The sequence below is a fragment of the Diabrotica undecimpunctata genome, chromosome 4, assembly GCF_040954645.1.
Source record: "Diabrotica undecimpunctata isolate CICGRU chromosome 4, icDiaUnde3, whole genome shotgun sequence".
NCBI classification, from domain to species: Eukaryota; Metazoa; Arthropoda; class Insecta; order Coleoptera; family Chrysomelidae; genus Diabrotica; species Diabrotica undecimpunctata.
In genome coordinates, this window is record NC_092806.1 from 142,008,549 (window position 1) to 142,031,882 (window position 23,334).

At 33.9% G+C, this 23,334-nt stretch overlaps 7 non-coding genes across 7 annotated transcripts; 6 read left to right on the forward strand and 1 right to left on the reverse strand.

Annotated features, from left to right (window-relative positions):
• Positions 1 to 1,557: 1,557 nt before the first annotated feature.
• On the forward strand, positions 1,558 to 1,628 carry TRNAG-GCC (transfer RNA glycine (anticodon GCC)). Its single transcript has one exon. It is a non-coding gene; the product is annotated as a tRNA-Gly (tRNA).
• Positions 1,629 to 2,770: 1,142 nt separating this feature from the next.
• TRNAG-GCC (transfer RNA glycine (anticodon GCC)) lies at positions 2,771 to 2,841 on the forward strand. The gene has a single exon. It is a non-coding gene; the product is annotated as a tRNA-Gly (tRNA).
• Positions 2,842 to 3,439: 598 nt separating this feature from the next.
• Positions 3,440 to 3,510, forward strand: TRNAG-GCC (transfer RNA glycine (anticodon GCC)). The gene has a single exon. It is a non-coding gene; the product is annotated as a tRNA-Gly (tRNA).
• Positions 3,511 to 12,221: 8,711 nt separating this feature from the next.
• On the forward strand, positions 12,222 to 12,292 carry TRNAG-GCC (transfer RNA glycine (anticodon GCC)). The gene has a single exon. It is a non-coding gene; the product is annotated as a tRNA-Gly (tRNA).
• Positions 12,293 to 13,258: 966 nt separating this feature from the next.
• TRNAG-GCC (transfer RNA glycine (anticodon GCC)) lies at positions 13,259 to 13,329 on the forward strand. Its single transcript has one exon. It is a non-coding gene; the product is annotated as a tRNA-Gly (tRNA).
• Positions 13,330 to 14,460: 1,131 nt separating this feature from the next.
• TRNAG-GCC (transfer RNA glycine (anticodon GCC)) lies at positions 14,461 to 14,531 on the reverse strand. The gene has a single exon. It is a non-coding gene; the product is annotated as a tRNA-Gly (tRNA).
• A 2,662-nt stretch (positions 14,532 to 17,193) lies between these two features.
• Positions 17,194 to 17,264, forward strand: TRNAG-GCC (transfer RNA glycine (anticodon GCC)). The gene has a single exon. It is a non-coding gene; the product is annotated as a tRNA-Gly (tRNA).
• The last annotated feature ends 6,070 nt before the right edge of the window (positions 17,265 to 23,334 follow it).

Here is a 23,334-nt window from a genome sequence, read left to right on the forward strand (position 1 = left end):
ACGTTTTTATCTATTAATAATGGCAATAATACCACTAATCCTTTAACGACAGAAAAGCCAAGGCGATATATTTTACGACAAGCTATACCTACACCTTCCTTAAAATCATACATAACAGAATCCACATGAAATTAGAACAAGAAATAAGTGATTCACAGATGGGTTTTAGAAAGGGTCTAGGAACTAGAGAAGCATTATTCGGAGTCAATGTTCTGACACAACGATGTCTGGATATGAATCAGGACATATATGCTTGCTTCATAGATTTTAAAAAAGCTTTTGACAGAGTTTTTGACATGAAAAGCTTTTATGTATTCTTAAGACCAAAAACATAGATAGTAGAGATCTACAAATTATATCGAATCTGTATCAAAATCAGAAAGCAAGAATCAGAGTCGAAGGAGAACTGACAGAGGAAGTAAGTATACTTAGAGGAGTTCGACAAGGGTGCATACTTTCACCACTCCTATTCAACGTCTACAGTGAAGTGATATTTCAAGAAGCTTTATTGGATATTGTGGAAGGTATTTTGGTCAACGGAAATAGCATTAATAATATTAGATATGCGGACGATACGGTCATATTTGCAAGTGACATGGAAGATCTACAGTACATAATACAACATGTATACAATATACAATGCATGTGAAAGGTACGGACTGCAAATGAATCTCAAGAAAACGAAACCAATGATATACTCAAAAAAACGACAAAATGTAGATAACCTGATCATCAATAATATAACGACCGGAAGAGTAACAACCTATAAATATTTAGGAACGTGGCTAACCGAAGATAGAGACCAAATAAAAGAAATTAGATCTAGAATAGAAATGGCAAGAAACACGTTCATAAAATTGAAGCAACGTTTATAAAATTGCAACCGTAACCTTAATCTAGAGATCCGCACAAGAATGCTACGTTGTTGTTTTTTGAAGGGCGAGAAGTACGTATTACTTAGATTAATTATGCAAGGGAAGAGAGACCCAGAACGACGCAAAATATCCTGGCTAAGAAATTTGAGAGAGTGGTTCGGTTGCAGCTCATTAGAATTATTCAGAAGCGTGGCCAATAAAATTAAAATAGCGATGATGATTTCCAACCTCCGATAGGAGAAGGAACCTGAAGAAAAAAAGAATACCTACGCCTCTACGAAATCCAAATTGGGTTTCTTCTATGTCCACGTCAATTTTTGGTATAATATGCGTTTCTGAAATATGAACAACATTTTCAGTGTGTTAGACCTCAGTGTATGATTTTCTTGTTTGGGAGAGATATGAACGTTAAAGTCAGATATTCGTTGGTTATGCCACTTGATTCCCGGTCAGAACTGTTTATTTTTTATGAATCTTTGATCCCTCTAGAATTTCCTTCAAAGTAAGACTATTACTTCTCGTTTTATCTTTTTTGATCTCACTGTTAAAAGTTAGTATAATATAATAAATAATAGAAATTAACTAATATGTATTATTTTTAGAAGTTATACTTTTTAATATAGCTTTATATATAAAAAAGTCTTGGTTTGTACCGTCCCATCAAAAGCAAATTATTAACATAGCATCGGTGGTTCAGTGGTAGAATGCTCGCCTGCCACGCGGGCGGCCCGGGTTCGATTCCCGGCCGATGCATAAATTTTTGTGTCTGAAAGTTTTAGAATATTTTTACACATTTCTGGATTATTTGGTTTGTATGCATGTATTATGTTTAAACACCCAATAAACGATTTTAACAGCAACATAAATTCCCTGTTACCTTGTTTTAAAAATTTTACAGTCTCTGATGTTGAGTCTTCTAGCAGAAGTACAGTTAGAGTACAGCAAACTTCAATTCCTCTGCGATCTCTTAACATGTGCAGAACGACGTATTTTTGTTGTTCACGTCGCTGGATGAACGTCGTCAAACTTATATCTGCGAGTTGTTGGTTACTTCTAAGTGATACTTGATTGAGTTGATTTCTGATTTCTTTAAGTTTTGATATATTTTAGTATTTTTATTAACTCCGGTAGTATTCCTGAACTATATAATGTAACACTTTAAGTTGTAATTATGTAGATTGTAGATTTGCTTCCCTTAAACAACCTTTCATTCTCCGTATTTCTTGTGTTACCAAAGAAGCGAATTTCAGGTTAACATTGCTGTTTTCTTTATTCTTTTTCAGGTTTTATCTTCACTATTATTCTTCTTATTATAAAGTACACCTATATATTTCTACGTTTACACCTATAATTATTATGCTATTTTTAAAGTTTAATTAACATGTTCCGTCGTTCCATCTTCTCATATTTTCTTCTTTATATATTTGTGTTATAATTTTCTTGTAACTAAGATCTTCATACAGTTACTTGTAGAAACAAGTGTAACTTGTGTGTTGTTCTCTTAAAGTCATTCACTCACCACGTCTCAAAATTTTCTAATCAACTTCTCTAGAAATCTGAATTTTTGGCTCTTTAGAAGTTAAGTTATTTTTGATCCATACATTGCAAACAAGGTTGAGCCGTCCCATCAAATTGGAGCAAACTCTTCATAGCTATCCCACAATTATTTTTGGTTTTAATTATTTTATCCAATGGTAAGATTTGATTTATAATAATATTACCTGAATAACATTTGGATGTACTGAATTCTTCTAATTCTTTTTTAATAATGTTGCAGTAGATGAAGATATAAATCGTCTTTTGAACATTTCTTATGAAGAACATTCTATAAATACAAACCTACACAGTTCATCCGGGCTTGAGCCGTCCCATCAGAATTATATTCTAACTTCATCGCATCGGTGGTTCAGTGGTAGAATGCTCGCCTGCCACGCGGGCGGCCCGGGTTCGATTCCCGGCCGATGCATTAGTTTTTAGAACTTTTTTAATACAATTCTTTAATTTAGGGAAAACGAAGACTTCACTGTCTTCTAACCCCTGCATTTCGTATTTTTGTTCAATCACGAATGCTTTCTCTACTATGCTTCTCACTCGCACCACAACAATGAATTTCACCATCTATACTCTCAGTCCCGTTCCATTTTTTTTTGTTTCTGTTACTATCAGCATATTGATGGTAGTTTTTTTGAAATGTTTGGTAACCTCTGCAGCTTCTGTGTTATATTTTTGTACGTTCTATGTTCCAATTGAGAGTTTCCAATGTTTATGTATATTAATTGTAATGGAAGTAACAAATCTAAACAAAACACAGTGCTGCTGACTCGGTTAACATTACTCTTTAAAAGTTTTTGTATGGGGTAAAGATGAAAACTGACCAATAACGGTCTTAAGAGTAGAAGTGGGATTCTTATTCTCTATGGTTTATTTACCGATGTTTCAGTAGAAAACAATTAGTCTATTGAACAATTCTTATTAAGAAAATTTTCTCTAACATTAACCTACATCATACTTCATACTTCATCCGGGCTTGAGCCGTCCCATCAGAACTGCAACCTAACTTTATCGCATCGGTGGTTCAGTGGTAGAATGCTCGCCTGCCACGCGGGCGGCCCGGGTTCGATTCCCGGCCGATGCATTACTTTTTGTTTTATTTCCAAATATTTTTTTTGTCTAGGTAGTAGGTACGACTTGTTTTTTAATGTTTATCTTGACCAGTGGTGTCTTCTTCATCTTGCTGTCTAACTTTTTTACTTTTATATATATTTTTAAAGATGATGAAAATTATAAAAACTTTCAGTAGATTAAGTTTTAAATGAGAATCATAGCGTGGTCAAATAATGGTATGTATACTCCTTAACAAAATAGTGTTGATCGATTCAGACGGTGTCGGAATGTGAACAAACAAGGTTTGTAACCCGGTCGTTAGAGGCGCTGATAATCAATTTTTCACACTTCATATACAAATTTTTAGAGTTATTAGAAGAATCTCGAATTAAGAAAATTTTTGACCTCTTTTTTAACTCATTTTATAATTTTTAATACTATCGTTCATTTAATATATTAATAAACACAAATTTTATATAGTTACAAAATAATATAAATTTACGTAGAGATAGTGCAAGCACTCCTGACCACGGCGCAGTAGACGAAACTTGGTTTAGTCCCCACTTCCATGCGAAACGCATTGTATTATGATGCACTGTATAATTCCACTTACAATATATGCCTTTACATGAATTTGACTCCACCTTCCCGCAGCTCTATGGTCAGAGGTGTTTGAATTATCTTTAACAAGTTCCGAAAGCGATATTTTACGAAATGTCTAGGAAGTTTCCTGTAATCCTGCGACTCCCGTAAAATCACTTTTGGTTCGTGTTACGTACAATATTTTTTGTCTGCGTTAATTATGTTAAAAAGAATCTAAATGGATACATTACTTTTTATTACTTTATATAACTTTTTATTATACATTACATATTATTATAACACAACATGTTCTCTTAAATACATTATCTATGAATATTAATAATTATACCATTATAACCACTACTTATATTAATATTAGCGACATTACTTCTTTATTTATATTATGCACTTTTTTGTCATTGCCTGTCTCACTTTTCTCACTCTTAACTTTATAGTCAATAATGCATAATAGCATAACACCAACTTCTCCATTCTCATGTGGAATCAATTTAACTTTATAGTCAATAATGCATAATAGCATAACACCAACTTCTCCATTCTCATGTGGAATCAATTTGGCGTCATTTTCACTACTGATTTCCATTTTTTAATGGAAAAGCGAAAACACTTTCGAATCTTATATGTCAACCGCTGTCATAATAAAAATCATCATCATTTTGGCTTTACAACCCTGCGTGGGTCTTAGCCTCTTCAAGAATTTCTTCCATGGCCTTCCTCTAATAAGCATATTTCTCATGTCTTCATCGATGTTATCAAAGCATTGTTCTGGGCCTTCCATTTCTTCTCTGACCAATGGGTCTTTCAAGGAGTGTATTTCTAGTTGGGTCATTTTGTTCCATCCGCATTACATGCCCTATTCACCTCAGACATCCTATCTTAATATGTTTTACGATACAATATCTGGTTCCTGGTATATTCTATAAAGTTCGAAGTTGTATCGTCTTCTCCACACTCCATTGTCATTTAGTGTGATGTGAGGGAAGAATATAAAGGATTAGGCATGGTTTAAATTACTTATATTTTTTAACTAACGGTCGAAATAAATATGTACAATTGACATTGACATGTGTTATAACTTCCTCTTCTTTTCTCTATTATAATATACTACAATACCTCCCCACTATAAGTTTAAACGCACAGGTGGTTTTACATTTCTTTTTGGCCTACTTGGAACTGCTGTCACACTTTCTTTGGTCTCTGGTTTCTCATTAACCTCACTAACCACTGCTTCACTTGCTACTTCATTACCAGACTCTTCAAAATTTCTTGCTTCAATATCACTTTGTTTTAACACTTCCCCTTCTCTTAGAGCTGAGAGGGGTCCAACACTGTTACTAATTGTATTATTATTATTAGTTATATCAGTTACAATGGTTTCATTAAGACTATCGTAGTTAGAATCAGATCCTTTATCTCGCAAAATCTGGTCCAAATGTCTTTTCCAAATTAAACCTTCCTGTGTTAACTTACACAAATATATCCTGTCACCTAAAAGTTCATCTATTATTGCTTTTGCCCATGTTTTACGATTAGGATAACGATAATCTCTACAAAGGACTTTATCCCCCACTTGAAAAGTTTCAATTCGTCCATTACTATTTAATTTATTATCAATTAATTTAGAACTCTGATTCTCACTACATGTCCATAACAAATCTAATCGGGTTTTAACTTTATGTTTAAATACAAGACTGGAGGGTGATACACCTGTAGTACAGTGTACTGAATTTCTATAATGAAACAATAACTTACTGATTATAGTTTGTAAAGAATTATTACAGTTGTAATCATCCTTCAATCCTTTCAAAGCAGCGGTTTTAAATGTCTTAACAAAATTCTCTGCAAAACCATTTGTTGCTGGATGATATGGTGGTGATGTAGAGTGTTTAATACCATTATTATGTAAAAATTTTGAAAATTCACCTGATGAAAATTGAGGGCCATTATCTGTAACAACTACTTTAGGTAAACCAAACCGAGCAAAACAATCTCTAAATTTTTCAATAGTCTCCCCAGCGGTCAAATTATTCATAATAAATGCTTCTGGCCATTTGGTAAAAGTATCAATGATTATCAAAATCATTTTATTTCTTATGGGACCCAGAAAATCAGCATGCACCCTCTCAAACATACATGTTCCCTTTTCACATGATATTAACTTAGCTTTACTTGGTTCTGCTCTAAACCCTAAACAAATTTTACAATTATTTACATAAGATTCAATGTCTGTATCTAAACTTGGCCACCAAAAATAAGCTCGTGCATTTGCTTTCATCTTGGAAATTCCTTCATGTGTACTGTGCAACTCTAACAGCAATTGTTTTCTTAACTTTGTTGGCACTACTACTCGAAATCCCCACATAATCACCCCCTTCTCCACAGATAGTTCTTCTTTTCTATTTAAAAATGGTTTCATTATTTCATCTACTGTCTCTGGGAATCCATACCTAATATGGTTAAACAAACGACCTAACACCGGATCTGTCCTGGTTTCTACCTTTACCTTGAGGGTATCAATGGGAGTCAACCCTTCTATAAAATGTAGATAATCAACATCTTCCTCTTTTTCGCTTACTGTTTTCTCTAGAGGAAGTCGACTCAAAGCATCTGCCTGCACATTATCAGCTCCTTTAATACATTTAAAAACATAATCAAATCCTGACAGAAACAATGCCCAACGCTGTAACCTTGCTGAGGCCATTTTCGGGAGACTTTTAAACTCACCAAAAAGTGCCTGCAGGGGCTTATGATCACTCAAAATTTCAAACTTTCTACCTGCTAAGTAATGATAAAGCTTCTGTACTGCCCAAACAATTGCTAAGGCTTCTTTATGAACCATAGCATAATTTCTCTCTGCCTTATTTAAGACCCTTGATATAAAGCAGACTGGTCGTTGTGATCCATCTGGCAATACATGCAATAATGCAGCACCTAACCCATATTCTGAACTATCACAAACTAGTCTAATAGGTTTATTTTGATCAAAATGCATTAACACATGACTCGAAGTTATCTCCTTCTTAATAGCATCAAATGAATTTTGACAATTATCTGTCCATACATATTTGCTATTTTTTTCTAGAAGTTTATATAATGGATTCACCCTATCTGCCAAATTTGGAATAAATTTAGAATAATAATTTATCATACCAAGAAATGATCTTAACTCCATCAAATTCTTTGGTTTTGGCAGTTTCACAATTGCTTCTACTTTTTTATTATCCGTTTCCAGCCCCCTATTTGAAATTTTATGTCCTAAATAAAAAATACAATCTTTAACAAATTCACATTTACTCAAATTTAACCTAAATCCTGCTTTTAAAAGTCTCTTAAGAACCTCAGCCAAGTTCTCTAAATGTTCTTTATTATCTTTCCCTGTAACTACTACATCATCTAAATAATTGACTGTGCCCTTACAACCCTGCAAAACTTTCTCCACTATACACTGAAAAATAGAACAAGCTGGTTTTGTTCCATATGGGAGTCTTTTAACTCTAAAAATTCCATAAGGTGTACTCCAAGATAGTAAATGTGATGTTTCAGGATCTACTTCTAACTGATTATATGCGTTTTTAAAATCTAGTTTAGTGAACTTTTCCCCACCTTTCAAAGCAGCAAAAATATCTTCTATTAAAGGAAGTGGATAATTCGAGTCTTTTAAATATTTGTTAATTGTTACTTTATAATTAGCACATACCCTTACTTCCTTACCATTAGGTTTGAGTACAGGTACCAATGGTGTACCCCACAAAGCATTTTCTACTTTCTCTATTACCCCCTCTTTCTCTAACTTAAGCAACTCTGCCTTTACTTTCTCTCTAAATGCAAAAGGAATTTGATGTGGTTTTTGAAAAATTGGCCTAACATCTTTTTCCATCTCTAAATGAACTTGCTCACCTATATATTTACCTAATTCATCATCAAAAATTTTCTCATATTTTCTTAATAAAACATTTAATTGTGATTTAAAGTCAATTTCATTTATACTTATTTCATTAATCTGGGTACACTTACTAAAACCTAATTCATGATTTCCAATATAGACTTTTGTTCCTTTTATGGATAAGTTAAATTTTATAAAGATATCTCTGCCTAACAGTGCCTTAGTAGCTCCCTCCACTACTGTCAATGAAACATTTTCAACTCTATCACCTATTTTGCTTTGTACCTCAATTTTACCTTTTGGTATTACCACTGGTCCATCATAATACTTTAATTTAATCAAACTTGGCTTTAACTCTACCATTGAAAAACATTGATTATACATACTAAAAGGAATGCAAGAAACACCAGCTCCTGTATCTATTTCCATAACAATAGGTTGCTGATTTATTAAAACGGTTATTGACATTGGTTTAATATAAGCCTCAACATTATAAACATCCATCTGCAGCATCTCCACCATACCATCTACCTCTGAGGTATTGTCCTCAGCATCTACATTATTATCCATTTCTATAAAATTGTTTCCCCTAACTTTACATGCTGCTGCAATATGCCCTACTTTTTTACATTTATTACAAATAAATTTTCTAAACTTACACATTTTAAAATCATGATCTGGTTTATTACAATAAAAACACAAATTATCTCTTTTATTACTTACAAATATCCTACCAGTCTTAGTTTGATTTGATGAACCTGGTTGTCTTGCTTGAATTTTCTTACCACCTTCCCTTTTGGCTTCTGAATAATTTATGTCCACTCCTCTGGATTCCCTCAAAGCTGCTTCTTTTGCCAGTGCTATTTCTAAAAGATCTTTTAAAGTCCTATGAGGATCTTCTTCACATAAACGGTCTAATATTGGGCCTGGTTTTATTCCAACTACGAATTTCTCTTGTACTCTATACATTAACTTATCACCAAATTCACATTGAGTTGCCATATTTTTGACTTTAATATACCATTCATTTATAGTTTCGTCTTCCTGTCTCAATGTTTCAAATTTTATTCTTCTTCTATAAATTGCAATGCGAGGTTTAAATTGGCTTTTTAATAGTGCCATAATATCATCAAATGATTTCTCTTTTGGTTTGCTAGGTGCACATAGGTTTTTCAACACTTTGTAAATGTCTTCACTGAGTAATGTTAATAATACAGCAACTTTTCTTCCTTCTTCTACTAAATTAGCCAATAAATATTGTTCTAACCTTTCTTCAAATATTTCAAAATCATCACCAATTCTAAACGTTGCTAATGAAGATATATTCCCTGCATGTACAACTGTTATGGGCTGTGATCGTAATCCACATGGCTCCCCGGCCTGGATATCGCTTCCATTCTTTGGCATTTTTAGCAATGTCTACACTAAAAATATGTACATAAACGAAATCCTTAAAATATACACAATCACTTTACCATTTACCTCGTCGCCAAATTAGTGTGATGTGAGGGAAGAATATAAAGGATTAGGCATGGTTTAAATTACTTATATTTTTTAACTAACGGTCGAAATAAATATGTACAATTGACATTGACATGTGTTATAACTTCCTCTTCTTTTCTCTATTATAATATACTACATCATTCACTGCTCCATGGATTTGCCTTAGTACTTCTCTTTCGAAACACCCTAACATGTTTTCATTACTTTTTGTTAGAGTCCAGGTCACTGAACCATATGTTAGGACTGGGCGTATTACTGTTTTGTAGAGTTTTATTTTTGTATTTCCTGATATAATTGTGGATTTAAGGAGGAGATTGAGCGAAAAGGCTCAGAAAGGAAGCGAGGGTCTGGAAGACCAAAACTATACTAAATTTAGGTATGTAAATTTAAAATTAATATTTTGTAATATCTTCTGTCCCAAAAATTTTGATTTTGTAGCTGGTGGTTTAGCAAATGTAAGTCTTGATTCCTTCTATTGTGGTGTAAGAGCTTATTTTGTTGCTGCAGTTCAGTATCTAAGTGCGATGCTTTAATTCTGTGCCAAGTTGTTGTCTTTCTTCCGGGAAACTGTGACATATTGCTTGCAGTGTTCACATCTTCAAAAGGATTCTCTTCTTATCTCTCCAAAAGCGTACGATCTTGCAGAATCTTGCTTTCTTTCGAGAGTTTCTTGTTCTCTCAATCTTTTATTAATATTAAAAACTGTTGTTCTGCTTACGTTAAAATCGTTCGATACGGAAGATAGTGACCAACCATCTTCTAATTTCGTTACAATTCTTGCTTTTAGTTCTTTGCTAGCATGTGGAGCCATTTTTTGAGGTTGAACAGAATAAGTTATATGGCAAATTTTAAGATTTGGCAGTGACAGTGACAGTATGTAAATAATAAGTATTCATCATTCAAAATTCACTGCTAAATTTTCTACAAAATACGCTTTAAGAGTCGTATCAGTTTTTTTAGGAACCAGCTGTACATACTATTTTTATATTTTTTAATATGGTTTTACCATCATCTTTGGGTCTACAACCCTGTGTGGGTCTTAGCTTGTTCGAGAATTAGTCTCCATTTCCCCTATCTTTCGCCCTGGCTTTCCAATTTCTGATCCCTAGATTGCTCAAGTCATCTTCGACTTGAGTTTTAAATCTAGATCTTGGCCTGCCTCTTTTCCTGGTTCCTACTGGCTCTTGATATAATATCTGTCTTTGGGGGTCTCCAGTGTCCATTCTTTCAAGGTGTCCTAGCCACCTTAGTCTATTAATTTTAATAGACCGGACTACGTTCCATTTTTCATAGTATTGATACAACTCAAAATTGTAGCGCCTACGCCATATCCCGCTTTCTTTTACTCGTCCTATATGTGCCTAAGTATTCTTCTTTCAAAGCGGCCTAACAGTTCTTCGTCGCTTTTTGCCATAGTTTATGTCTCTGACGCGTATGCCAGGACAGATTTAATAAGAGTTTCATATATTAGCATCTTGGTTTTTCTGCTAATTATGTGTGATGTTAAGAGCTGCTTTAGTCCAAAGTAAGCTCTGTTCGCCAGGTATATTCTTCTCTTAATTTCTACGCTTATTAGGTTGCTGTTATGTAGTTGTGTTTCAAGATATATAAACTCTGAGACCCCTTCGAATGTGTGTGCTTCTGTCACCAGATCTTGTGGTGCCGCTATTTGTGTGCTGTTCGTGACCTTCATGTATTTTTTTATGTATTTTGTTTTGGATACTTTGACTTGAAGTCCCATTGTCTTCGCTTTTTCTAATGTTTCAGAAGCCTGTATCAGGTCTCTTTTTGTCCGTGTTACTATGTCAATATCATCTGCGTAGGCCAATATCTGTATACTTCTATTGATGATCGGTACCTCTGGTTGTTATGCCCGATTTCTCTATGGCTCTTTCTAGCGCGATGTTAAACAATAGGCACGATAGACTGTCTCCCTGGCGTAATCCAGTATGTGTTTAAAAAGACCTTGACACTCTGTTTTGTACCTTGACTTTGCACTCAACTTTCGAAAGAGTTGCCTTTACCAATGTTATTAGATGCGACGGAATATCTAGTTCTGCCATGGCATTATAAACATTCTGTCTACACTGTCATAACCGCTTTTAAAATCTATGAAGAGGTAGTGGGTATCGATTGCATATTAATATCTCTTTTTTAAGGTTTGTCTGAGAAGGAAAATCTGATCAATTGTTGACCTTTCTTTTCGGAATCCACATTGGTATTTGCCTATTTTTTCCTCAGTATATACTAGTAAACGATCATAAAGTATATAAGCCAGTACTTTGTAAGCCATAATTAAGAGGGTAATGCCTCGATAGTTGTCTCATATTAGTGGATCCCCTTTCTTGTAAATAGGTATTGTAATACCTACATTCCAACTGTCTGTGAGTTTCCTTCTCTCCAAATGGATGCAACAAGTTTTATTATGTATTTTTTAGCGCGTTTGCTCCATACTTGAACAGCTCAGGGGGTATATTATTTTTCTCCCTTTCGTCGTCTACGTCTCCACTGTGATCATTTAGGTCAGTCACTTCTCGGTTGCCTATATTTAATTTCTCAGCAAAATTCTCCGCCCATCTCTCCACTATTTGATCCGGCTCATTGATAATTTCCGCTTCCTTACTTTTTATTATGGTTATTCTAGGTTCAAATTCTTTTGTCTCATCTGTTTGTACTCCTCTTGGTTAATTTGGTTTTATTAAAGAAAAACATCTTAGTTTGTGCCGTCCCATCAAAAGCATGTTCTCGACATAGCATCGGTGGTTCAGTGGTAGAATGCTCGCCTGCCACGCGGGCGGCCCGGGTTCGATTCCCGGCCGATGCATAAACTTTTGTGTCTTTGGACAAACTAACATTCTGGGTTACCTTGTTTTGGATACATTATGTTTACAACACAATAAACGGTTTTACAAGCAGTATAAATTTCCTTCTTCTTTCGTCGTCAAAATTATATTTGGGAGGTTTTAGTTATTTCTAAGTGTTACTTGATTGGGATGATGTCTGATTTCTTCAAGTTTTGATCTATTTTACTATTTCTATTAACTCTGGTAATGCGCCATATCCCTGAACTATAAAGTGTAGCACTTTAAGCTGCAATTTTGTAGATTATAGATTTGTTTCTCTTAAAAAAACTTTCATTCTCAGTACTTCTTGTCTTAACAAGGAATTCAGTTTCAGGTTCTCATTGCTGTTTTTTATTGCGTTTCTGGTTTCATCTTATTTATTATCCTTCTTATTATAAATTACACCTAAGTATTTTTAAATTTCTACACCTCTAATTATGCTATTTTAAAAGTTTAGTTAGCATGTTTCGTAGTTCCATCCACAATTACTTATTTAAGTTTTATTGTTTTCAATTTTAGACCCGCTTCTTCATATGTTGTAATTGTCTTGTAAGTAAGATCTTCATACAGTTCTTGTGTGTTGTTCTTTTAACGTCATTCACTCACCACATTTTCTCACCAACTTCCCTAAAAATCTAAATTTTTGACTTTTTTGAAGATATTTTTGACCCACATATTGCAGACTGGCTTTAGCCGTTCCAAAAAATTTAGGGAAGCTCTTCATAAGGGTCCTACAATTTTTGGTTTAATGATTTAATCCAATGGTATGTTTTTAGCTGAATTTTTTTACTTCTTTTTTAAAAATGTACTGGTACAGTAGTAGGTAGTAAGTACAGATATAACTAGTTTATTGAGCATTTCTTTTGGAGAAAACTCTTCATAGATGCTAACCTAAACCGTGAATTCGAGCTTGAGCCGTCCCATTCGAATTATTATATAGCTTCATGGCATCGGTGGTTCAGTGGTAGAATGCTCGCCTGCCACGCGGGCGGCCCGGGTTCGATTCCCGGCCGATGCATTAGTTTTTTAAACTTTTGTTGATTTAATTCTTTAATTTCAGGAAGAAGAAGGTTTAACTGGCTTCTAACATTTTAAACACTGGCCCTTTGTTTTGTATTTTAGTCCAATCACGAAAGTATTCCCGACTGTGCTTCCCGCTCGCACTATAACAATGGATTTCACCTCTTATAGGTACTCTCAGTGCCGTTTTCTTCTTTTTGGTTTCTGTTGTTATCAATACATTGAAGTTACTTTTTTATTATTTGGTGACCTCTGTAGCTTCTAAGTTATATTCTTGTTTGTTCTATATTCCAATTGAGAATTGGACAATATTTATGTATAATTATTATAATAAATTTAGTTCAGTGGTGACAGAAATTTTTCTAATATTTGATTGAGAAAAGTATGAACGAGAGTGATGAAAGATAGAAGTAACATATCTAAACCAACACGGTACAGCTGACGTGGCTAACATTACTCCATAAAAGTTTCTGTCTGAGGTATAGATGAAAACTGCCCAACCTTCTCAAGAGTAGAAGATAGCTCTGTTTTTATTACTTAAAGTCACAACGACCTAAAAGGCGGAAAAAACGCTAATAAGTTCTTCGGGGGTTATTTATGTCGTTAATATTTAACAACCAATTAATTAATTAATTAATTAATTAATTAAACCGAGAATTAAAAATAACATGCAATATTTAACAACAAACACGTAAATATATCTTAAGGATGCAGTACTCGGCACATTTAAAATAGAGGCAGCTCCATCAGATAAGATATCGGTAGAATGGTCCGAGTTGCAAAGATTTTAGAAGCCCCACTAGTAACAAAACTCAACCAAAAAAACATACGACAAAGAAAGCTAGGCCACTATTAGTTCAAACGTGTAACCTACAAAAAGGAAATACAAAATCTTCAGAGGTAACGAAATAAATTCAAAAAACAGCAACGTCAATATAGTAGCACTAACAAAATAAAAGAAGGGGGGCAAGATAGAGTATAGATGAAAATATAATCTGTTGTAATGTCCTTGGAAAGCAAACTAGAGCAAAATATTCGAGTTTGGACGAAAACACGAAACTTATTGTAACTTTTTTTACCGATTACAGTGAACTAAAGAACCGTATCAAACAAAGTTCCAAAAATGATTTGCATCGGCCGGGAATCGAACCCGGGCCGCCCGCGTGGCAGGCGAGCATTCTACCACTGAACCACCGATGCGATGTTGGAAATGAGTTTTTGATGGGACGGCTCCAGCCAGCATGTCAATTAAATAATATGTTTAAAATTAGAATTATAAGTTTCTCACTAATATAAGACAATAAACCAAATAATAACGATGAGAGGAAATAGGATAGAGATATTAGATCAGCGAAAAAATATTTTAAAAGATTGATGTAATAGCTGGAAGAAAATGAAAGAGTGATGCAAGGGTGCTAAAGATTTAAAGACCAAATGGAACACTGAATGAGAGAGGATATATTGGAATTAAAAAGAGAAAACTTATCAAAAAAGTCTACTCATTCAACATCAATTTTATGTATAAAGTAATAGTCAAAAAATATCCTATCTTCGTTTTACCTATGAAGTGTGTGTTATGATTCCGTAAGCTATACTAAAGATATAAATGCGTCAAGTCAATCTACTAAGAGAATATTCCGTTTGTATTATGATTCTTTGAAGTCAATTAATAATTAAATATTTAAACCTACAGTAGGTACTCGCGTGGGGTATATTTGTACACAAATTCATAAACATTAATAAACTGCGTTGCATCGATTTTGTGACGGTAAGAAAAAAAACGAACTCTAGAAATACGTCTTTACTAATATCTAATGATTTCGTATTATTTCACTTTTTATAATTTAAAACGAATCATATTCTAAATAAACCAAGATATTTATTAATATCTTGGTTAATTTGTCCCAGCCAAACTCATTGTTCAGATTTACTTCTGAGAGATGTATGTTTATTTGATGTTCTCACACCTGAGAGATTGAGCTAAACGAGGTCTAACAATTGGCTCCCAAAGAAAGTTGTGAGTTTTATTGTTCTATATTGGCTCCCAACGTTAGGAGGTGGTTATATTGTTAGTTCATTGGTACCCAACCTTTCTGATGGGTCGTTCAATGGTTATAATAGTTTAATATTTTTTTATGTAGTCTAATGCAACTAAGTATTTTTTAATTAAACAATATTCGACAAAAGGTAAAAATCCGAAGATTTCTGCTTGTTTGAAACCAAAATTTGGATTCTTACCTAAATCTGTGCCTTATACAATTTACAAAGTATTCAGAAGCTGAACGGACTGACATGGGTAATCGAAGATTGCATTACACACCATATCGATTCATCTAAGTAAGAATCTTTCGTGAACTGGCTACTAATACTCAAAATACGAATAAATAAAGATACAAAAAAGGCAGTTAAGATTTGATTTTACATATACTGCATTTTTGTTTATATCTACCAAAATTCTAGAGCTAGCGTAAGACTATCTGATCAAGAAAGAAATAAATTATGTATACAGCGAGGAGTACGTTAAGGAGACAACGTTAAGGAGACACCGTTTCTCCAAAGTTATTCACGCCCCTTTTAGAACATACTTGTAAGAAGTCAGATCTGAACGAGCATGGTATCAACATAAATGGAGAAAAGCTCAGTTATTTGACATTTTCAGATGACATCGTCCTTATGGATGATGTAATAATAATGTTTAAAAAATTATATCACGCTTCCTTGGAGTTCTCTTCTTCTTGTAGTTCCTTCTCCTATCGGAGGTTGGCTATCATCACAGCTATCCGTACCTTATTGGCGGCTGAGGAAATTCTTCGTCTTCCTATGGATCTTTTACCCTTGATTTTACCTTGCATTATGAGCCTTAATATCTCATATTTCGCACCTCTGGTAATGTGGCCTAATTATTACAGCTTTTTTGTTTTGATGTGCTTTATGACCTCGCAATCCTTTTGTAGTCTTCTTAACACTTCTGCGTTTGTACCTCGTTGGGTCCATAGTATTTTCAAAATCCTTCTATAGACCACATCTCAAATGATGCATGACATGCAAACATGACGCAAATAATGACTAATCTGTTGCTAAATCAAAATATTCCTGTTGATAGAAGGGATATTGTGCAGATTGCATCTTATAAGTACTTGGGACATGAATTTCGGTTGAGCAGAGATAAACAGACATGTGAGCTCCTAACTCGTATAGAATTAGCCTGGGCAGCGTTTGACTGTATCTTTTACCAATGTGTGTTACTTGTACTCACTTACAGAGCGGAAACAATAACACAAAAAAAATAGTGAATAAGATTCGCGTGACTCATAGGGCTATGAAGCACCAGATGTTGGGTGTTTCTCTGATGGACCAAATCCCAAACGAATAAATTCGTCGTAGAACAAAAACGACAGCCGCCATCGAAAATTTCGCATCGCTAAAATGGAATTGGGCAGGACACGTCTAGATTATTAGATAACCGATGGACAAGACATATTGTAGAGTGGAGTTTAAGATAGGAAGCACTACGGAGCAGAAGACACCTACCAACCAGATGGACTGACGACCTGAAGCGTGTTAGCAGTAGCTTGATGCAAGCCGCACATGGCAGAGACAGATTTAAAGAGCTGAGGGAGACTTATGTCCAGCAGTGGACGCATACAGGTTGATGACAATAGCGCTTTTACAATTCGCTTATACTGGTTTCGTCCTTGCAGGACTCATCAAAGCCACTGAGTAAGAAAGCTACTTGCTCAGTCCCTCTGATAAGTCCTGCAAGGACAAAATACGTATCTTCACTGTCTTTTCCAAACAACATTCATCTATATAATTTTTCCGGGCTTAAGCCGCTCCATCAGAATTTTATCCCAGCTTTATCGCATCGGTGGTTCAGTGGTAGAATGCTCGCCTGCCACGCGGGCGGCCCGGGTTCGATTCCCGGCCGATGCATTACTTTTTGTGATTTATTTGACATATATGGTTAAACCTGTGATGATTTAAAGTAAGCGGCAACTAACCTGTTCCATAGAACGTTTATGTTATGAAGGGGAAGTGTACCTTCTGTGAGTATAAACAATACCATCATACCCACCAGAACTGATGTTAAATATTATATTTTGATATTTTCGTTAATTTTGGAATTTGATCATTGGGCGGAATTTTCATATGTTAATTCGTGATTAACTTATGTGAAATGTGTTTTTTTGTACAAAGCACATTACCATAAGTAATGAATAAGAAAAAAAATTTGTACTAAGTTGACTTAAATTTTAATTCGTCTTATATTTCGCTATTTTAGTTTAAGTTGTATATTATTTATTGGTGGCCAATTTTGGTGTTATAGTTAATGTTATGAATGTGTTTTAATGAGCTACAGCCTAAACTGTATAGATATACAGGTAGCCATTTCTGAAATGCATAAAAGCTCACATAAAGACTAAAGATCTAATTACATACCACATTTAAAAAACGTTAGCTTTATTTTTCTTTATGTGCCATATCCGAATTGTTCAATGTTGACTATCACCATTGCGAAGGAAATAATCTTTCCGGCATCTCAAGTTAGTTGGGAAACACCCATACGAAAGTTCGGATGTAGAAATTTTATTTTGAGTAGGAACTTATGGTTCCTAGTTAGTGATCCAATTACAACGGCAGATTGCCATATAATTTAATACTTTAAAGAACGTTTTCTTCAATGTAAACCCAACCACTGGTTGGTTTTGCGGTAAGTTACGCAAGTACTTCAAAAGTAAGTAATCTAAACCACATTTTTACATTTAACAGTCAAAATTTTATCTTTATTTAGTCTTAACTGAGTGAGGTTACTTTCTTTCTGGGTTCACTTAGATGGACTAATTAGTCCGAAAACGTTCTGAACTTTATTATAATACATATGGATTTTTTAATTTAATTTTTTAAATATATATACCACTTACAACAGAAGTTTTTTACTTTTGTGTTAGAGTTTTTTAACGTATAAGGTATACAGCCAACTTCCGGGAATTATCCGATTTTAAGCTAATATATGTTTGTTTACAGTATTAGTTGTTTTCAAATTCTTATTCTCTATATTTTTTATAACGATGTTACAGTAGATTAGTCAATTGAATAATTCTTATTACGAAAACTTTTCGAAACATTAAGGCTGTTTTAGCAGTTCAAGCCAACTGCGATTTGAAATGGGCGTATCACTTACTTTTCTACACTGCTTACGCGAGACCATCTTTACTCAGTGCCGCCGGCCGACGGGTAGTTTAATGACAACAAATACATTATTCTCCATTCAAATTAGTTTTAACACGAACTAACTGACCGTACGTTCATGAGATTTGACGTCACGAAGGCGATAACGATGAAACTAAGCCCAATGATGAGTAACACGTTTCACTATTAGATTTCAGTATTTTTTAGCAATTTTCTTTAAAGTTGGAACACGCTTTTCTCGATTATTACTGGACGCAGAAAGGTGAAACAAAAATTAACGATTACAGAAAAAAAAACTCTTTCGAGTGATGGGCGTAAAAAGTTTGGTTATAATAGAACGTTAAACAGTATATTCCAATTTTTCAACAGAAGTTTCAAAAAAATAAAAAAAGTAAAACCATCAGTTTAAAGGCAACATAATTTCGAATAACGTGTCCAAATTTCGAGACATTTTGTCAGTAAATAACAGAGAAAACACTGTCCCTAGGTTTTGATGCACCGATAAAACAGCCTTAACCTACATACTTCATCTCGGCTTGAGCCGTCCCATCAGAATTATCATATTTCTTCATCGCATCGGTGGTTCAGTGGTAGAATGCTCGCCTGCCACGCGGGCGGCCCGGGTTCGATTCCATTTATTTTTGTCTTATCTGTTTTGGACTACTAAAGACAACGAAGATTTTCTTTCATCTTTCTCGTAACAGAGTTTTCCTCGTATGCCAGTAGGTTTTCATTTTAATCGAATGGTCTTTTCTTTTTTGTGTCCACTTTCTAGCAGGGTAAGGGGCTGGGATAGTGAGAGGAATAAGGTTCTAAGTAGATTTCACCTTATTCTGAGACTGGAAGGTCACAAGGTGGAATTTCCGCTTGTTGCAAATCTTTTTAACCTGTCTTTCCAATTTAGAATAAGATGATGATTTTGAGTGAATGCAATGGGGGTGTCTTTGAAGATTCATACATTTAACATACATACAGTCAATATAGTTAACAATAAAACATCATTATCTCTTTTTTTATGTTGGTAATAATGTCTTCCAAGTGTTCAGATAACTCATGATTCTGTCTTTGACGGAATTCTTTAGATTCTTTGATTCCTAAAACCTTTTTCAAAATTCTCTCGTTTACTTCAAGTTTTCGTAATGGCCCGTTGTTTACCATATTTAAAAATTCGAACGCACATAAGGCTAACGGCCTGATCACTATATTATAGTGACAAACGAATGCACCTTCTAATTTTGAACATCTACTTTCAATGAAAGCATCCTCTGAAACATCAGGCTTAATAAATTATCCAAGGTATTTAAAATTTTGTGACTATTGACTTATTCTTGTTGTATTTTCGTATAAGAGGATGTACCTACAGAAGTAAAACACTTCACATTTTTTGTATTTAGGTATAAAACATATAATTAAAACTTTTTTAAAAAGTGTCGTCAAAATTTATACAGGAGCATAACGTGACGTTTTCGATCTAGATCCTATCAACCAAACGTGAAGTGTTTTACTTCTGTATAAGTTTTTTAAACGATGGTATACAGCCAACTACTGGGATTTTCCCATTAATTTTTTTAAGCTTTTTATGTTAAATTTATTGCTTAGTTTTAAAGGAATATTTTGTAATAGAAATTTCAATCCCAATTTTTATCCTGTCGGAATAACGTAACCCCCAAATTAATGGTAACGAGTAGGTATTTGAATTTAATTTAATATTATTTTCATAGCCATTGGTAAAGTTACGGCTGACTTTTACGGTGAAGATTCGATTGGTACCGGATTTTCCGCATGTTAATTTTTAAAACATTTATTTTCTTTGGCTGAAAGAAAGTAAAGATTATGATAAAATAATTTATTCTCGATGCCCAAGAATTACATAAGAAAGACCGATCGCTGCAACATAATGAAAATAACATGAAACTCATGAAAATTAAGGCCGTTTTGACGCAATTAAAGCCATTGCGGCTATTTTGCCTTTCTCTTTTACTCAGGGGACTACAAGAACTGCAAGTATTTTTCAATTTAATGTTATTTTTCTGGCTTAAATTTAAGATAGGGTGCTATGTATAACTAAAATAGACACGTTTAAGATGTTTTTTGTTTTTCTTTTACTATTACAGAGTATTTTAATGGATAGTCGAATGTTCCCCTCTATATAGCTGAAACTACCCCTCCGGTAGGGCAGTTTTAGCTATTTGTCAAAATAAAATAAAAACTCAAAATCGTAAACTTATTCTTTAAATACAAATTTTTAACTCTTAAAACAAGTGGCCAATAACCTACAGTTTTATTTAAAAATATCAGTTTCTGATTAATCCTTATACAGGGTATTTCAAAAAAGGTAACCTGTCTCTAGGGTAGGTAAAAAACTGAAAAATAATTGGGGTTTGCTTAGTAAAAAAATTTTGTAACGCCATGCGATTTCAAGATACAGGGAGTTGAAGAAAAAAAATTTTACGCATTTTTTACGATTTTGCCGAAACTACTGGCAACATTGTAATGAAATTATATACGAATATTTCAAGTAAACTTAAACATCATTCAATTTTACACGAAAAAGGTACTCTTGGTAAAACTCGATACTGTGTACCGTTTTCGAAATATTTTGATTTGAAAATTATGAAGTAATAATTGATGCTGGTGGTAATGATAAAGTTCTAATAGGTATACCTCTATTTTCTCCAAGTGTGCCATGGAAATCTGACATTTATTGATTGTTATGACGATAAATCAACAATAATTAGAGTTTTAAAACCTTGTTATTTGTAAAATCAAATCAAAATGTACTCAAATGTTGAATACACTGACATGTTATTAACCTTAGGCGAATGTTTAGGATGTTCTAGTGCAGTTGTGACACGTTATGCAGAAAAGTTTCCTAGAAGAAACTTACCAAGTAAAAAAACATTTAGAGCCGTTGAACGACGTTGTCGAGAAACTGGGAATGTGAGACCAAATAAAATAAATTCTGGTAGACCAAGAACAACAAGAACAATTAATAAAGAAAATAATATTTTAAATTTACTTGATCAAGATCCAACAGTTAGCGTAAGGAATATAGCAAGACAAACAAATACTTCTTCTTCAAGTACTTGGCGGATACTGAAAGAACAGCAATTACATCCTTATCATTACAGACAAGTCCAAGAGCTCTTGCCAGATGATCTACCGGTTAGAGTGGATTTTTGTGAAACATTGCAACAAAGGACAGCCCACAATCCAAATTTTTTAAAATGCATTCGTTTTACGGACGGTGCCACCTTTACGCAACAAGGTATGTTTAACTCCCATAATGCACACTACTGGTGTGATGAGAATCCACGAGTCAAAAGGGTATCACATTACCAACACTCATTTAAAGTTAATGTTTGGGCAGCAACTTTAGGTAACAAATTAATAGGTTATCATATTCTACCTGGAAATTTATATGGTGATATGTATCTTGATTTTTTAAACAATTCCTTATTCGAGATATTAGAAGATTTAAAGCTAAACGAGCGAAGATCTTTATTTTTTATGCACGATGGAGTTCCACCACACTTTGATAGAAGGTGTCGTAATTGGTTGAGTAATCATTTTCCGAATCGATGGATTGGTAGAGGTGCAGAAGCTCCGATTCATTGGCCTCCTCGGTCATGCGATTTTAACTCTTTGGACTACGCAGTTTGGTCGTATATTAAGGAAAAAGTCTATGCTACAGAGGTAAATTCACGCCAAGAATTGGAAGAACGAATTCAACGTCAATTTAATGACATCATAGCTGATCCCCTACCGTTTAGAAGGTTAATGGAATCTTTCGAAAAAAGAATAGATTTGTGTATTCGCGAAAACAGAGGGCATTTTGAACACTTACTGTAATTGAATTTTATTTTATGTTCTTAGTCATTCATTTAATTTTCTTCTTGTGAGTTTTGTTTAATTACTAACTATTTTATACCAGCATCAATTATTACATCATAATTTTCAAATCAAAATATTCCGAAAACGGTACACAGTATCGAGTTTTACCAAGAGTACCTTTTTCGTGTAAAATTGAATGATGTTTAAGTTTACTTGAAATTTTGATTAATAATTATACTCTTAAAAAAATTATATTGACTAATACTTAGTACGATCCGTGTAACTAGCGCCCTCTATGAGAATCAGATATAAAAACAAATTCATGGGATGTATCAGCTTCCAAAACATATTCGTATAAAATTTCATTACAATGTTGCCAGTAGTTTCGGCAAAATCATAAAAAATGCGTAAATTTTTTTTCAACGCCCTGTATATTGAAAACGGATGGCGTTATAAAAATTTTTTAACTAAGCAAACCCCAATTATTTTTCAGTTTTTTACCTACCCTAGAGACGGGGTTACCTTTTTTTGAAACACCCTGTATATAACCAAATGTTGACTTCCCATAGCTGCCAAATTGTCTTCTTTTGTTAAAATAATGGTACCCAAACATTAGCCTCAGAGTGTGTTTAAAATATCAACTACAAGAGTAATTATATCCTTATTGCAGTTCGGACAAAAAGCAGTATATAAAAAACTCCATAATAATGATGTGCAGTATATAATAATCCATCAAAGGAAATTTTTAGTAAGTTACAACATCTTGAAATATAAACCCCCTAATCCCGTTATAAAATGATCGATGAGCGTATTAAATCCTCTTCAAACCGCACAACTTCTTATGTGACGGTGTGGTCGTGGTCGGTCGCAGTGTATTCTCCAACGGTGTTTGTACATTACCTTACCATTCTTTACCTGCCTACTTGTCACTTGTCACGGTGGCCTGCCTCTGCAAATATCCGCATTATAGAAGGATTTT